The 14,339-nt window shown below is 47.7% G+C and overlaps 1 non-coding gene across 1 annotated transcript; it reads right to left on the reverse strand.

The window, feature by feature from the left end:
- Positions 1 to 3,496: 3,496 nt before the first annotated feature.
- On the reverse strand, positions 3,497 to 3,569 carry TRNAY-GUA (transfer RNA tyrosine (anticodon GUA)). The gene has a single exon. It is a non-coding gene; the product is annotated as a tRNA-Tyr (tRNA).
- Positions 3,570 to 14,339: the final 10,770 nt, after the last annotated feature.

The raw sequence follows: 14,339 nt of genomic DNA on the forward strand, positions 1-14,339 counted from the left end.
TGGTTAACAGCCGAACGCGCTAACAATTGAGCCACGGAAGCTCAGAAATTAAATGGATGTCAGGTATTGTGAAAAAGTTATGACTTTTCACGCTACATCTGAGACCCCACGTCACCTCTCCCGGGTGGGCTCGAACCACCAACCTATTGGTTAACAGCCGAACGCGACAACCATTGAGCCAAGGGAGCTCAGAAATTAAATGGTTGTCACGTATTGGGCAAAAGTTATGACTTTTCACGCTACATCTGAGACCCCACAACACCTCTCCCGGGTGGGCTCGAACCACCAACCTTTCGGTTAACAGCTGAACGCGCTAACCATTGCGCCACGGAAGCCCAAAAATTAAATGTTCGTCAGGTATTGTGGAAAAACTCTGACTTTCTACGTTACATTTGAGATCCCATAACACCGCTCCCGGGTGGGCTCGAACAACCAACCTATTGGTTAACAGCCGAACGCGCTAACCATTGAGCCACGGAAGCTCAGAAAATAAATGGTTGTCAGGTATTGTGGAAAAGTTATGACTTTTCACGCTACATCTGAGACCCCACTACACCTCTCACGGGTGGGCTCTAACCACCAACCTATTGGTTAACAGCCGAACGCGCTTACCATTGCGCCACGGAAGCCCAAAAATTAGATGGTCGTCAGGTATTGTGGAAAAACTTTGGCTTTTTACGTTACATTTGAGATCCCACAACACCGCTCCCGGGTGGGCTCGAACCACCAAACTATTGGTTAACAGCCGAACGCGATAACCATTGAGCCACCGGAGATCAGAAATTAAATGGTTGTCATGTATTGTGGAAAAGTTATGACTTTTCACGCTACATCTGAGACCCCACAACACCTCTCCCGGGTGGGCTCGAAACACCAACCTTTCGGTTAACAGCTGAACGCGCTAACCATTGTGCCACGGAAGCCCAAAAATTAAATGTTCGTCAGGTATTGTGGAAAAACTCTGACTTTTTACGTTACATTCGAGATCCCATAACACCTCTCCCGGGTGGGCTCGAACCACCAACCTTTCGGTAAACAGCTGAACGCGCTAACCATTGCGTCACGGAAGCCCAAAAATTAAATGTTCGTCAGGTATTGTGGAAAAACTCTGACTTTTTACGTTACATTTGAGATCCCAAAACACCGCTCCCGGGTGGGCTCGAACCACCAACCTATTGGTTAACAGCCGAACGCGCTAACAATTGAGCCACGGAAGCTCAGAAATTAAATGGATGTCAGGTATTGTGAAAAAGTTATGACTTTTCACGCTACATCTGAGACCCCACGTCACCTCTCCCGGGTGGGCTCGAACCACCAACCTATTGGTTAACAGCCGAACGCGACAACCATTGAGCCAAGGGAGCTCAGAAATTAAATGGTTGTCACGTATTGGGGAAAAGTTATGACTTTTCACGCTACATCTGAGACCCCACAACACCTCTCCCGGGTGGGCTCGAACCACCAACCTTTCGGTTAACAGCTGAACGCGCTAACCATTGCGCCACGGAAGCCCAAAAATTAAATGTTCGTCAGGTATTGTGGAAAAACTCTGACTTTTTACGTTACATTTGAGATCCCATAACACCGCTCCCGGGTGGGCTCGAACCACCAACCTATTGGTTAACAGCCGAACGCGCTAACAATTGAGCCACGGAAGCTCAGAAATTAAATGGATGTCAGGTATTGTGAAAAAGTTATGACTTTTCACGCTACATCTGAGACCCCACGTCACCTCTCCCCGGTGGGCTCGAACCACCAACCTATTGGTTAACAGCCGAACGCGAAAACCATTGAGCCAAGGGAGCTCAGAAATTAAATGGTTGTCACGTATTGGGGAAAAGTTATGACTTTTCACGCTACATCTGAGACCCCACAACACCTCTCCCGGGTGGGCTCGAACCACCAACCTTTCGGTTAACAGCTGAACGCGCTAACCATTGTGCCACGGAAGCCCAAAAATTAAATGTTCGTCAGGTATTGTGGAAAAACTCTGACTTTTTACGTTACATTCGAGATCCCATAACACCTCTCCCGGGTGGGCTCGAACCACCAACCTTTCGGTTAACAGCTGAACGCGCTAACCATTGCGCCACGGAAGCCCAAAAATTAAATGTTCGTCAGGTATTGTGGAAAAACTCTGACTTTTTACGTTACATTTGAGATCCCATAACACCGCTCCCGGGTGGGCTCGAACCACCAACCTATTGGTTAACAGCCGAACGCGCTAACAATTGAGCCACGGAAGCTCAGAAATTAAATGGATGTCAGGTATTGTGAAAAAGTTATGACTTTTCACGCTACATCTGAGACCCCACGTCACCTCTCCCGGGTGGGCTCGAACCACCAACCTATTGGTTAACAGCCGAACGCGACAACCATTGAGCCAAGGGAGCTCAGAAATTAAATGGTTGTCACGTATTGGGGAAAAGTTATGACTTTTCACGCTACATCTGAGACCCCACATCACCTCTCCCGGGTGGGCTCGAACCACCAACCTTTCGGTTAACAGCTGAACGCGCTAACCATTGCGCCACGGAAGCCCAAAAATCAAATGTTCGTCAGGTATTGTGGAAAAACTCTGACTTTTTACGTTACATTTGAGGTCCCTTAACACCGCTCCCGGGTGGGCTCGAACCACCAACCTATTGGTTAACAGCCGAACGCGCTAACCATTGAGCCACGGAAGCTCAGAAATTACATGGTTGTCAGGTATTGTGGAAAAGTTATGACTTTTCACGCTACATCTGAGACCCCACGTCACCTCTCCCGGGTGGGCTCGAACCACCAACCTATTGGTTAACAGCCGAACGCGCTAACCATTGAGCCACGGAAGCTCAGAAATTAAATGGTTGTCACGTATTGTGGAAAAGTTTTGACTTTTTACGCTACATCTGAGACCCCACGTCACCTCTCCCGGGTGGGCTCGAACCACCAACCTTTCGGTTAACAGCTGAACGCGCTAACCATTGCGCCACGGAAGCCCAAAAATTAAATGTTCGTCAGGTATTGTGGAAAAACTCTGACTTTTTACGTTACATTTAAGATCCCTTAACACCGCTCCCGGGTGGGCTCGAACCACCAACCTATTGGTTAACAGCCGAACGCGCTAAACATTTAGCCACGCAAGCTTAGAAATTTAATGGTTGTCACGTATTGTGGAAAAGTTTTGACTTTTTACGCTACATCTGAGACCCCACAACACCTCTCCCGGGTGGGCTCGAACCACCAACCTATTGGTTTACAGCCGAACGCGCTAACCATTGAGCCACGGAAGCTCAGAAATTAAATGGTTGTCAGGTATTGTGGAAAAGTTATGACTTTAAACGCTACATCTGAGACCCAACAACACCTCTCCCGGGTGGGCTCGAACCACCAACCTTTCGGTTAACAGCTGAACGCGCTAACCATTGCGCCACGGAAGCCCAAAAATTATATGTTCGTCAGGTATTGTGGAAAAACTCTGACTTTTTACGTTACATTTGAGATCCCATAACACCGCTCCCGGGTGGGCTCGAACCACCAACTTATTGGTTTACAGCCGAACGCGCTAACCATTGAGCCACGGAAGCTCAGAAAATAAATGTTTGTCACGTATTGTGGAAAAGTTTTGACTTTTTACGCTACATCTGAGACCCCACAACACCTCTCTCGGGTGGGCTCGAACCACCAACCTTTCGGTTAACAGCCGAACAAGCTAACCATTGCGCCAAGGAAGCCCAAAAAATAAATGGTCGTCGGGTATTGTGGAAAAACTTTTCTTTTTACGTAACCTTTGAGACTACACAACACCGCTCCCGGGTGGGCTCGAACCACCAACCTTTCGGTTAACAGCCGAACGTGCTAACCATTGCGCCACGGAAGCCCAAAAATAAAAATGGTCGTCAGGTATTGTGGAAAAGTTATGACTTTTCACGCTACATCTGAGACCCCACAACACCTCTCCCGGGTGGGCTCGAACCACCAACCTTTCGGTTAACAGCTGAACGCGCTAACCATTGCGCCACGGAAGCCCAAAATTTAAATGTTCGTCAGGTATTGTGGAAAAACACTGACTTTCTACGTTACATTTGAGATCCCATAACACCGCTCCCGGGTGGGCTTGAACAACCAACCTATTGGTTAACAGCCGAACGCGCTAACCATTGAGCCACGGAAGCTCAGAAAATAAATGGTTGTCAGGTATTGTGGAAAAGTTATGACTTTTCACGCTACATCTGAGACCCCACTACACCTCTCCCGGGTGGGCTCTAACCACCAACCTATTGGTTAACAGCCGAACGCGCTTACCATTGCGCCACGGAAGCCCAAAAATTAGATGGTCGTCAGGTATTGTGGAAAAACTTTGGCTTTTTACGTTACATTTGAGATCCCACAACACCGCTCCCGGGTGGGCTCGAACCACCAAACTATTGGTTAACAGCCGAACGCGATAACCATTGAGCCACCAGAGATCAGAAATTAAATGGTTGTCATGTATTGTGGAAAAGTTATGACTTTTCACGCTACATCTGAGACCCCACAACACCTCTCCCGGTAGGGCTCGAAACACCAACCTTTCGGTTAACAGCTGAACGCGCTAACCATTGTGCCACGGAAGCCCAAAAATTAAATGTTCGTCAGGTATTGTGGAAAAACTCTGACTTTTTACGTTACATTCGAGATCCCATAACACCTCTCCCGGGTGGGCCCGAACCACCAACCTTTCGGATAACAGCTGAACGCGCTAACCATTGCGCCACGGAAGCCCAAAAATTAAATGTTCGTCAGGTATTGTGGAAAAACTCTGACTTTTTACGTTACATTTGAGGTCCCTTAACACCGCTCCCGGGTGGGCTCGAACCACCAACCTATTGGTTAACAGCCGAACGCGCTAAACATTTAGCCACGCAAGCTTAGAAATTAAATGTTTGTCACGTATTGTGGAAAAGTTTTGACTTTTTACGCTACATCTGAGACCCCACAACACCTCTCCCGGGTGGGCTCGAACCACCAACCTTTCGGTTAACAGCTGAACGCGCTAACCATTGCGTCACGGAAGCCCAAAAATTAAATGTTCGTCAGGTATTGTGGAAAAACTCTGACTTTTTACGTTACATTTGAGATCCCTTAACACCGCTCCCGGGTGGGCTTGAACAACCAACCTGTTGGTTAACAGCCGAACGCGCTAACCATTGAGCCACGGAAGCTCAGAAATTAAATGGTTGTCAGGTATTGTGGAAAAGTTATGATTTTCACGCTACATCTGAGACCCCACAACACCTCTCCCGGGTGGGCTCGAACCACCAACCTTTCGGTTAACAGCTGAACGCGCTAACCATTGCGCCACGGAAGCCCAAAAATTAAATGTTCGTCAGGTATTGTGGAAAACTTTTCTTTTTACGTTACATTTGAGACTACACAACACCGCTCCCGGGTGCGCTCGAACCACCAACCTTTCGGTTAACAACCGAACGCGCTAACCATTGCTTCACGGAAGCCCAAAAATTAAATGTTCGTCAGGTATTGTGGAAAAACTCTGACTTTTTACGTTACATTTAAGATCCCTTAACACCGCTCCCGGGTAGGCTCGAACCACGAACCTATTGGTTAACAGCCGATCGCGCTAACTATTGAGCCACGGAAGCTCAGAAATTAAATGGTTGTCACGTATTGTGGAAAAGTTTTGACTTTTTACGCTACATCTGAGACCCCACGTCACCTCTCCCGGGTGGGCTCGAACCACCAACCTATTGGTTAACAGCCGAACGCGACAATCATTGAGCCACGGGAGCTCAGAAATTAAATGGTTGTCACGTATAGGGGAAAAGTTATGACTTTTCACGCTACATCTGAGACCCCACGTCACCTCTCCCGGGTGGGCTCGAACCACCAACCTATTGGTTAACAGCCGAACGCGCTAACCATTGAGCCACGGAAGCTCAGAAATTAAATGGTTGTCACGTATTGTGGAAAAGTTTTGACTTTTTACGCTACATCTGAGACCCCACGTCACCTCTCCCGGGTGGGCTCGAACCACCAACCTATTGGTTAACAGCCGAACGCGACAACCATTGAGCCACGGGAGCTCAGAAATTAAATGGTTGTCACGTATAGGGGAAAAGTTATGACTTTTCACGCTACATCTGAGACCCCACGTCACCTCTCCCGGGTGGGCTCGAACCACCAACCTATTGGTTAACAGCCGAACGCGCTAACCATTGAGCCACGGAAGCTCAGAAATTAAATGGTTGTCACGTATTGTGGAAAAGTTTTGACTTTTTACGCTACATCTGAGACCCCACGTCACCTCTCCCGGATGGGCTCGAACCACCAACCTTTCGGTTAACAGCTAAACGCGCTAACCATTGCGCCACGGAAGCCCAAAAATTAAATGTTCGTCAGGTATTGTGGAAAAACTCTGACTTTTTACGTTACATTTGAGGTCCCTTAACACCGCTCCCGGGTGGGCTCGAACCACCAACCTATTGGTTAACAGCCGAACGCGCTAACCATTGAGCCACGGAAGCTCAGAAATTAAATGGTTGTCAGGTATTGTGGAAAAGTTATGACTTTTCACGCTACATCTGAGACCCACGTCACCTCTCCCGGGTTGGCTCGAACCACCAACCTTTTGGTTAACAGCTGAACGCGCTAACCATTGCGCCACGGAAGCCCAAAAATTAAATGTTCGTCAGGTATTGTGGAAAAACTTTTCTTTTTACGTTACATTTGAGACTGCACAACACCGCTCCCGGGTGCGCTCGAACCACCAACCTATTGGTTAACAGCCGAACGCGCTAACCATTGAGCCACGGAAGCTCAGAAATTAAATGGTTGTCACGTATTGTGGAAAAGTTTTGACTTTTTACTCTACATCTGAGACCCCACGTCACCTCTCCCGGGTGGGCTCGAACCACCAACCTATTGGTTAACAGCCGAACGCGACAACCATTGAGCCACGGGAGCTCAGAAATTAAATGGTTGTCACGTATAGGGGAAAAGTTATGACTTTTCACGCTACATCTGAGACCCCACGTCACCTCTCCCGGGTGGGCTCGAACCACCAACCTATTGGTTAACAGCCGAACGCGCTAACCATTGAGCCACGGAAGCTCAGAAATTAAATGGTTGTCACGTATTGTGGAAAAGTTTTGACTTTTTACGCTACATCTGAGACCCCACGTCACCTCTCCCGGGTGGGCTCGAACCACCAACCTTTCGGTTAACAGCTGAACGCGCTAACCATTGCGCCACGGAAGCCCAAAAATTAAATGTTCGTCAGGTATTGTGGAAAAACTCTGACTTTTTACGTTACATTTGAGGTCCCTTAACACCGCTCCCGGGTGGGCTCGAACCACCAACCTATTGGTTAACAGCCGAACGCGCTAACCATTGAGCCACGGAAGCTCAGAAATTAAATGGTTGTCAGGTATTGTGGAAAAGTTATGACTTTTCACGCTACATCTGAGACCCACGTCACCTCTCCCGGGTTGGCTCGAACCACCAACCTTTTGGTTAACAGCTGAACGCGCTAACCATTGCGCCACGGAAGCCCAAAAATTAAATGTTCGTCAGGTATTGTGGAAAAACTTTTCTTTTTACGTTACATTTGAGACTACACAACACCGCTCCAGGGTGCGCTCGAACCACCAAACTTTCGGTTAACAACCGAACGCGCTAACCATTGCGCCACGGAAGCCCAACAATTAAATATTCGTCAGGTATTGTGGAAAAACTCTGACTTTTTACGTTACATTTGAGATCCCTTAACACCGCTCCCGGGTGGGCTTGAACAACCAACCTGTTGGTTAACAGCCGAACGCGCTAACCATTGAGCCACGGAAGCTCAGAAATTAAATGGTTGTCAGGTATTGTGGAAAAGTTATGACTTTTCACGCTACATCTGAGACCCCACAACACCTCTCCCGGGTGGGCTCGAACCACCAACCTTTCGGTTAACAGCTGAACGCGCTAACCATTGCGCCACGGAAGCCCAAAAATTAAATGTTCGTCAGGTATTGTGGAAAACTTTTCTTTTTACGTTACATTTGAGACTACACAACACCGCTCCCGGGTGCGCTCGAACCACCAACCTTTCGGTTAACAACCGAACGCGCTAACCATTGCTTCACGGAAGCCCAAAAATTAAATGTTCGTCAGGTATTGTGGAAAAACTCTGACTTTTTACGTTACATTTAAGATCCCTTAACACCGCTCCCGGGTAGGCTCGAACCACGAACCTATTGGTTAACAGCCGATCGCGCTAACTATTGAGCCACGGAAGCTCAGAAATTAAATGGTTGTCACGTATTGTGGAAAAGTTTTGACTTTTTACGCTACATCTGAGACCCCACGTCACCTCTCCCGGGTGGGCTCGAACCACCAACCTATTGGTTAACAGCCGAACGCGACAACCATTGAGCCACGGGAGCTCAGAAATTAAATGGTTGTCACGTATAGGGGAAAAGTTATGACTTTTCACGCTACATCTGAGACCCCACGTCACCTCTCCCGGGTGGGCTCGAACCACCAACCTATTGGTTAACAGCCGAACGCGCTAACCATTGAGCCACGGAAGCTCAGAAATTAAATGGTTGTCACGTATTGTGGAAAAGTTTTGACTTTTTACGCTACATCTGAGACCCCACGTCACCTCTCCCGGGTGGGCTCGAACCACCAACCTTTCGGTTAACAGCTGAACGCGCTAACCATTGCACCACGGAAGCCCAAAAATTAAATGTTCGTCAGATATTGTGGAAAAACTCTGACTTTTTACGTTACATTTGAGGTCCCTTAACACCGCTCCCGGGTGGGCTCGAACCACCAACCTATTGGTTAACAGCCGAACGCGCTAACCATTGAGCCACGGAAGCTCAGAAATTAAATGGTTGTCAGGTATTGTGGAAAAGTTAAGAGTTTTCACGCTACATCTGAGACCCCACGTCACCTCTCCCGGGTGGGCTCGAACCACCAACCTTTTGGTTAACAGCTGAACGCGCTAACCATTGCGCCACGGAAGCCCAAAAATTAAATGTTCGTCAGGTATTGTGGAAAAACTTTTCTTTTTACGTTACATTTGAGACTACACAACACCGCTCCCGGGTGGGCTCGAACCACCAACCTATTGGTTAACAGCCGAACGCGCTAAACATTTAGCCACGCAAGCTTAGAAATGTAATGGTTGTCACGTATTGTGGAAAAGTTTTGACTTTTTACGCTACATCTGAGACCCCACAACACCTCTCCCGGGTGGGCTCGAACCACCAACCTTTCGGTTAACAGCTGAACGCACTAACCATTGCTTCACGGAAGCCCAAAAATTAAATGTTCGTCAGGTATTGTGGAAAAACTCTGACTTTTTACGTTTCATTTAAGATCCCTTAACACCGCTCCCGGGTAGGCTCGAACCACGAACCTATTGGTTAACAGCTGAACGCGCTAACCATTGCGCCACGGAAGCCCAAAAATTAAATGTTCGTCAGGTATTGTGGAAAACTTTTCTTTTTACGTTACATTTGAGACTACACAACACCGCTCCTGGGTGCGCTCGAACCACCAACCTTTCGGTTAACAACCGAACGCGCTAACCATTGCTTCACGGAAGCCCAAAAATTAAATGTTCGTCAGGTATTATGGAAAAACTCTGACTTTTTACGTTACATTTAAGATCCCTTAACACCGCTCCCGGGTAGGCTCGAACCACGAACCTATTGGTTAACAGCCGAACGCGCTAACAATTGAGCCACGGAAGCTCAGAAATTAAATGGTTGTCACGTATTGTAGAAAAGTTTTGACTTTTTACGCTACATCTGAGACCCCACGTCACCTCTCCCGGGTGGGCTCGAACCACCAACCTATTGGTTAACAGCCGAACGCGACAACCATTGAGCCACGGGAGCTCAGAAATTAAATGGTTGTCACGTATAGGGGAAAAGTTATGACTTTTCACGCTACATCTGAGACCCCACGTCACCTCTCCCGGGTGGGCTCGAACCACCAACCTATTGGTTAACATACGAACGCGCTAACCATTGAGCCACGGAAGCTCAGAAATTAAATGGTTGTCACGTATTGTGGAAAAGTTTTGACTTTTTACGCTACATCTGAGACACCAAGTCACCTCTCCCGGGTGGGCTCGAACCACCAACCTTTCGGTTAACAGCTGAACGCGCTAACCATTGCGCCTCGGAAGCCCAAAAATTAAATGTTCGTCAGGTATTGTGGAAAAACCCTGACTTTTTACGTTACATTTGAGGTCCCTTAACACCGCTCCCGGGTGGGCTCGAACCACCAACCTATTGGTTAACAGCCGAACGCGCTAACCATTGAGCCACGGAAGCTCAGAAATTAAATGGTTGTCAGGTATTGTGGAAAAGTTATGACTTTTCACGCTACATCTGAGACCCCACGTCACCTCTCCCGGGTGGGCTCGAACCACCAACCTTTTGGTTAACAGCTGAACGCGCTAACCATTGCGCCACGGAAGCCCAAAAATTAAATGTTCGTCAGGTATTGTGGAAAAACTCTGACTTTTTACGTTTCATTTAAGATCCCTTAACACCGCTCCCGGGTGGGCTTGAACAACCAACCTGTTGGTTAACAGCCGAACGCGCTAACCATTGAGCCACGGAAGCTCAGAAATTAAATGGTTGTCAGGTATTGTGGAAAAGTTATGATTTTCACGCTACATCTGAGACCCCACAACACCTCTCCCGGGTGGGCTCGAACCACCAACCTTTCGGTTAACAGCTGAACGCGCTAACCATTGCGCCACGGAAGCCCAAAAATTAAATGTTCGTCAGGTATTGTGGAAAACTTTTCTTTTTACGTTACATTTGAGACTACACAACACCGCTCCCGGGTGCGCTCGAACCACCAACCTTTCGGTTAACAACCGAACGCGCAAACCATTGCTTCACGGAAGCCCAAAAATTAAATGTTCGTCAGGTATTGTGGAAAAACTCTGACTTTTTACGTTACATTTAAGATCCCTTAACACCGCTCCCGGGTAGGCTCGAACCACGAACCTATTGGTTAACAGCCGATCGCGCTAACTATTGAGCCACGGAAGCTCAGAAATTAAATGGTTGTCACGTATTGTGGAAAAGTTTTGACTTTTTACGCTACATCTGAGACCCCACGTCACCTCTCCCGGGTGGGCTCGAACCACCAACCTATTGGTTAACAGCCGAACGCGACAACCATTGAGCCACGGGAGCTCAGAAATTAAATGGTTGTCACGTATAGGGGAAAAGTTATGACTTTTCACGCTACATCTGAGACCCCACGTCACCTCTCCCGGGTGGGCTCGAACCACCAACCTATTGGTTAACAGCCGAACGCGCTAACCATTGAGCCACGGAAGCTCAGAAATTAAATGGTTGTCACGTATTGTGGAAAAGTTTTGACTTTTTACGCTACATCTGAGACCCCACGTCACCTCTCCCGGGTGGGCTCGAACCACCAACCTATTGGTTAACAGCCGAACGCGACAACCATTGAGCCACGGGAGCTCAGAAATTAAATGGTTGTCACGTATAGGGGAAAAGTTATGACTTTTCACGCTACATCTGAGACCCCACGTCACCTCTCCCGGGTGGGCTCGAACCACCAACCTATTGGTTAACAGCCGAACGCGCTAACCATTGAGCCACGGAAGCTCAGAAATTAAATGGTTGTCACGTATTGTGGAAAAGTTTTGACTTTTTACGCTACATCTGAGACCCCACGTCACCTCTCCCGGGTGGGCTCGAACCACCAACCTTTCGGTTAACAGCTGAACGCGCTAACCATTGCGCCACGGAAGCCCAAAAATTAAATGTTCGTCAGGTATTGTGGAAAAACATTTCTTTTTACGTTACATTTGAGACTACACAACACCGCTCCAGGGTGCGCTCGAACCACCAAACTTTCGGTTAACAACCGAACGCGCTAACCATTGCGCCACGGAAGCCCAACAATTAAATATTCGTCAGGTATTGTGGAAAAACTCTGACTTTTTACGTTACATTTGAGATCCCTTAACACCGCTCCCGGGTGGGCTTGAACAACCAACCTATTGGTTAACAGCCGAACGCGCTAACCATTGAGCCACGGAAGCTCAGAAATTAAATGGTTGTCAGGTATTGTGGAAAAGTTATGACTTTTCACGCTACATCTGAGACCCCACAACACCTCTCCCGGGTGGGCTCGAACCACCAACCTTTCGGTTAACAGCTGAACGCGCTAACCATTGCGCCACGGAAGCCCAAAAATTAAATGTTCGTCAGGTATTGTGGAAAACTTTTCTTTTTACGTTACATTTGAGACTACACAACACCGCTCCCGGGTGCGCTCGAACCACCAACCTTTCGGTTAACAACCGAACGCGCTAACCATTGCTTCACGGAAGCCCAAAAATTAAATGTTCGTCAGGTATTGTGGAAAAACTCTGACTTTTTACGTTACATTTAAGATCCCTTAACACCGCTCCCGGGTAGGCTCGAACCACGAACCTATTGGTTAACAGCCGATCGCGCTAACTATTGAGCCACGGAAGCTCAGAAATTAAATGGTTGTCACGTATTGTGGAAAAGTTTTGACTTTTTACGCTACATCTGAGACCCCACGTCACCTCTCCCGGGTGGGCTCGAACCACCAACCTATTGGTTAACAGCCGAACGCGACAACCATTGAGCCACGGGAGCTCAGAAATTAAATGGTTGTCACGTATAGGGGAAAAGTTATGACTTTTCACGCTACATCTGAGACCCCACGTCACCTCTCCCGGGTGGGCTCGAACCACCAACCTATTGGTTAACAGCCGAACGCGCTAACCATTGAGCCACGGAAGCTCAGAAATTAAATGGTTGTCACGTATTGTGGAAAAGTTTTGACTTTTTACGCTACATCTGAGACCCCACGTCACCTCTCCCGGGTGGGCTCGAACCACCAACCTTTCGGTTAACAGCTGAACGCGCTAACCATTGCACCACGGAAGCCCAAAAATTAAATGTTCGTCAGGTATTGTGGAAAAACTCTGACTTTTTACGTTACATTTGAGGTCCCTTAACACCGCTCCCGGGTGGGCTCGAACCACCAACCTATTGGTTAACAGCCGAACGCGCTAACCATTGAGCCACGGAAGCTCAGAAATTAAATGGTTGTCAGGTATTGTGGAAAAGTTATGAGTTTTCACGCTACATCTGAGACCCCACGTCACCTCTCCCGGGTGGGCTCGAACCACCAACCTTTTGGATAACAGCTGAACGCGCTAACCATTGCGCCACGGAAGCCCAAAAATTAAATGTTCGTCAGGTATTGTGGAAAAACTTTTCTTTTTACGTTACATTTGAGACTACACAACACCGCTCCCGGGTGGGCTCGAACCACCAACCTATTGGTTAACAGCCGAACGCGCTAAACATTTAGCCACGCAAGCTTAGAAATGTAATGGTTGTCACGTATTGTGGAAAAGTTTTGACTTTTTACGCTACATCTGAGACCCCACAACACCTCTCCCGGGTGGGCTCGAACCACCAACCTTTCGGTTAACAGCTGAACGCACTAACCATTGCTTCACGGAAGCCCAAAAATTAAATGTTCGTCAGGTATTGTGGAAAAACTCTGACTTTTTACGTTTCATTTAAGATCCCTTAACACCGCTCCCGGGTAGGCTCGAACCACGAACCTATTGGTTAACAGCTGAACGCGCTAACCATTGCGCCACGGAAGCCCAAAAATTAAATGTTCGTCAGGTATTGTGGAAAACTTTTCTTTTTACGTTACATTTGAGACTACACAACACCGCTCCTGGGTGCGCTCGAACCACCAACCTTTCGGTTAACAACCGAACGCGCTAACCATTGCTTCACGGAAGCCCAAAAATTAAATGTTCGTCAGGTATTATGGAAAAACTCTGACTTTTTACGTTACATTTAAGATCCCTTAACACCGCTCCCGGGTAGGCTCGAACCACGAACCTATTGGTTAACAGCCGAACGCGCTAACTATTGAGCCACGGAAGCTCAGAAATTAAATGGTTGTCACGTATTGTAGAAAAGTTTTGACTTTTTACGCTACATCTGAGACCCCACGTCACCTCTCCCGGGTGGGCTCGAACCACCAACCTATTGGTTAACAGCCGAACGCGACAACCATTGAGCCACGGGAGCTCAGAAATTAAATGGTTGTCACGTATAGGGGAAAAGTTATGACTTTTCACGCTACATCTGAGACCCCACGTCACCTCTCCCGGGTGGGCTCGAACCACCAACCTATTGGTTAACATACGAACGCGCTAACCATTGAGCCACGGAAGCTCAGAAATTAAATGGTTGTCACGTATTGTGGAAAAGTTTTGACTTTTTACGATACATCTG

The sequence above is a fragment of the Phalangium opilio genome, unplaced genomic scaffold, assembly GCF_054372755.1.
Source record: "Phalangium opilio isolate 3A_F unplaced genomic scaffold, DU_Popi_V2 ptg000017l_1, whole genome shotgun sequence".
Taxonomy (NCBI): domain Eukaryota; kingdom Metazoa; phylum Arthropoda; class Arachnida; order Opiliones; family Phalangiidae; genus Phalangium; species Phalangium opilio.